This window comes from Myotis davidii, unplaced genomic scaffold (assembly GCF_000327345.1).
Source record: "Myotis davidii unplaced genomic scaffold, ASM32734v1 scaffold1745, whole genome shotgun sequence".
Lineage (NCBI taxonomy): Eukaryota > Metazoa > Chordata > Mammalia > Chiroptera > Vespertilionidae > Myotis > Myotis davidii.
In genome coordinates, this window is record NW_006295921.1 from 1,114,792 (window position 1) to 1,118,546 (window position 3,755).

Genomic DNA, 3,755 nt, shown 5'->3' on the forward strand with positions numbered 1-3,755 from the left:
ATCCGCAGCAGGGGGCGTGCAACCCATGATTCTCATCATTGATGTTTCTCGCTTCCTCGCTCTGAAATCAATAAAAATATGTTAATAAATAAATAACCAGGCTTCCCTGCTCGTCTATCTACAGAAGCCCCTCCCCTCTCCTCGGGCTCCACCAGCGCCGCTCTTTCTCCCTGCTCTTCGCGGTAGAACAGCGCAGTGAGGACTGACATGTCCACCGCTCAGCTTCACCAACATTTACTCCTCACCAACTTCTCGCGTGCAGCCTCCCCGTCTAGCTATTTTGAAGCAAATGCTCTACTTTGTATCATTCCGCTTGTAGCCACGTCAGCATACGTCTCTAAAGGTAAATACTTTTTTTGGAAAAATATAACCAGAGTCTCATTAGCAAACCTAAGAAAAACCGCTACAATGATTCCTCTGGTATAGTGCGGTAAGAATGTTTAACATGAGACCTACGGTTTTGAGAGACTGAAGGGCACAATGTTGTTAGCTACGTTACACAACAGGTCTCTAGAACTTAACTAGCGTAATTGAAACTTTGTGCCTGGTGGGTAGCAGCTCCCCTCTCCCCACCCCCTGCCCCTGACATATGTGACCACTGGGTGACCTTGAGGACATGATGTGATGTCACAGAAGGACAAATACCGCATGATCCTACTTACATGAGGAATCCGAAGTAGTCAGACTCAGAGAAGCAGAGATTCCTCCCCACCGCCCCTGACATATGTGACCACTGGGTGACCTTGAGGACATGATGTGATGTCACAGAAGGACAAATACCGCATGATCCTACTTACATGAGGAATCCGAAGTAGTCAGACTCAGAGAAGCAGAGATTAACAAATAATAATAACAAATCCTTAATATCATCCAATATCCAGTGACGTTTCAAATTTTGTGGAATTTTTTTAAGTCCTGGGCCGGCCTCCACACCTGCTGAAAGGTGATGTCTGTATTTTGACAGCTCATGGGCGGTGCTACCCCGCCGGCTGGGGAATCTGCCCTGTCCAGCAGCCTCAGCCGGACCCCTGCCAGTGATGGGGCTGCATGAGGCACAGGAGTGATGGTAGGATGCCTTCCTTCACAACTGTCTGGCTCTTAGTGGAGGTAAAACTTGAATGTATTTTCCACTGAAATGAATTATTAAAACATTGACATAAGGCCCGCCCGGCATGGCTCAGGGTTTGAGTGTCGGCCTATGAGCCAGGAGATTACAGTTCCGTTCCAGATCAGGGCACATGCGGGGGTTGCAGGCTCGATCCCCAGTGAGGGGCGTGCAGGAGGCAGCTGGTCCATGGTTCTCTCTCATCATGGATGTTTCTCTCTCTCCCTCTCCCTTCCTCTCTGAAATCAACAAAAAACATTATTAAAAATATATATATATAGCTGTGAACGTAAACCTGCTCTAAAAATCTATAATAATAAAAGTGTAATATGCCAATTAGACTGAACATCCTTCCCAGTGAACCTGGGGCTGTGAGGGAAGCCTGGGTCCCGGGTGCCAGAGGGAAGCCAGTGCCAGCAGCCGGGGGAAGGAAGGCCTACTCTTGCACGAATTTCGTGCATCGGGCCTCTAGTTATCGTTAATAAAAATAAATGTGCAGCGGGGGGTGGGGGAGGACCAATGGCGTGCGTGGTCCCGGCCCAGCCCCAAGTGCAGCAGGGAGACGGCGCCCTAAGGAGCCGCTGGGAGAAGCAAGCAGGTGCCTTCCCACTGCACAGAGGCCTCCCTCTGGCAGCATCCGTGTGGCCAGGCCGCCTGGGGCCAGTGCCCAGCGCTGTGCCAGGTGTGCCAGGTCCGTTGCTGACCGCGTCTCTCCTCTTGAGAACCGTAGTATTCTTTTTCCATTACCTGATCAGATCACACCAAGATCTCTCTCTTTTGTAACTGCTGGCGTAGAAACAGACCCACCCCATGCCCTTTCGGAGGGAGCGGCATTATCTCGAATTTGTCTTTCTCGCTCCAGCTTCGCTCTCCCCAAGGACACAAGTGGCCAGCGGTCCCGTGGCGCATCGTGTACAGGCGAGCCAGGGCTCCAGGGTCACTGCCATCTGCTCTCTGGAGGAAACCAGGCCGATGTCCACCTGGCCAGCTGGGTGTGTGACGGACCGGGGCCCTCCCAGCCCTGAGGTGGGGGGTGTCCTGGCCATCACGGCGCCTGTCCTGGAGATCATCGCGATGCGGCAGCCACCGCTGGGCCTGAGGGATTTCTTCCCCCGGCCGCCCTCCCACTCCTCCTGCCTGGGCCCGGCCTGTGCTGAGGCCTGGGGCTCACAGGCGCGCTCATCCCGGCGGGAAGAATCCCATTTTACAGATGGCACAACCAAGCCGCCCACATTGGGACACCCAGGCATCCGGAGAGGTGAGTCACCGCCCTCCCTGGTCATGTTTAGAGACCACCCATCTTTCCCTTTTTTATATGTTGTTCCTCCTTTTTAAAATACATTTTATTGATTTTAGAGAGAGGAAGGGAGAGGGATAGAGAAACAGAAACATCAATGAGAGAGAGACATCAAGCGGCTGCCTCCTGCACGCCCCCTACTGGGGATGAAGCCCACAACCCAGGCTTGAGCCCTGACTGGGAATCGAACCCTGGACCTCCTGGCTCATGGGTCAACGCTCAACCCCTGAGCCACACCCGCTGGGCAATTTTTTCCCCTCCTTTTTTAATTGACAAGTAATATATGAGCTGCACCTTAAGGTACTGTTTCTTTCCTTGTGGCTTGCTTCTTTTTCCAAGTGAAAATCATCTTTTTTCTTTTTAAAGTACAAGATCATACATTTTGACAAAAATAAAAACACATATAGCAAAGCAGAAAGCGTGTAAGGAAATCCATACTCCACTTCCTATGTGCCCGATGTTAGATACAGAGTCATCAGCATAGGGCTCCTGACCTGTGGAGACAGAGAACTACCCAGGCAACCGTACTCACAGATTTACGGTATAGACGGCACCAGGCACGCAGATACATGCTTTACAACCAATGCAGTCACACCACGAATGCTAGATACCTGCGTTTTGGCCTGATACCTCAAGGGGAGGGGGGGTCACGGCAACAGATTCATTTCAGAACAACAGAGCCAGAGTCCAGAACGCAGCCAACGAGAGCCTGCGCGAGGAAAGCCAAGCGATGTTCGCTGACGATCCCGCAAGGAGCTCTAAAAACCACGGACGCAAACCCAGCGATGACTCGGGCTGCCGGACCGTGATTCTCTACACACGGATGAATCCCCGTCCTTGATGCGACCCCCAGCCACGTCCACGTGCTCGGTGATGAACCTGTTAATGCGCTCAAGTCCATCTGAAGTGTAAATGCCAAAGGTGAAGCACGTGCGTAAAGATTCCCCCTGCCTGTGAATCCCTGCGAATCCCGGCCACGGCTGAGAGCCACCGGCAAACAGCGCGGTGTTGACATAAGGCTGAGAGGCCCTCGAGGTGGGGCGGGAACTCTAGAAACTACCTGAGATAATAAAGGAAAGTAAGATGACATAGCATTTGAAATGAAAGAGGGGGAATGATGGAGTGTTTATTTGATAAACGCCGCTGGAATAATTACCCATTGTTTTGGGAAACAGAATCATATACCCAACTCCAAATAATCACCCCAAACTAATGTCTGCCGGCGGGGCTCAGGGGATGAGCATGGACCTATGAACCAGGTGGTCACGGTTTGATTCCGGGTCAGGGCACAGGCCCCAGTTGTGGCTCCATCACTGGTGTGGTGTGTGTGTGGTGTGTGTATGTGCGTGTGTG

The 3,755-nt window shown here is 51.9% G+C and overlaps 1 long non-coding RNA gene across 1 annotated transcript; it reads left to right on the plus strand.

Annotated features, from left to right (window-relative positions):
- The first annotated feature begins 6 nt into the window (after positions 1 to 6).
- LOC107184256 lies at positions 7 to 3,508 on the plus strand. The gene is made up of 2 exons (XR_001515082.1): positions 7 to 343; positions 3,062 to 3,508. It is a non-coding gene; the product is annotated as an uncharacterized LOC107184256 (long non-coding RNA).
- The last annotated feature ends 247 nt before the right edge of the window (positions 3,509 to 3,755 follow it).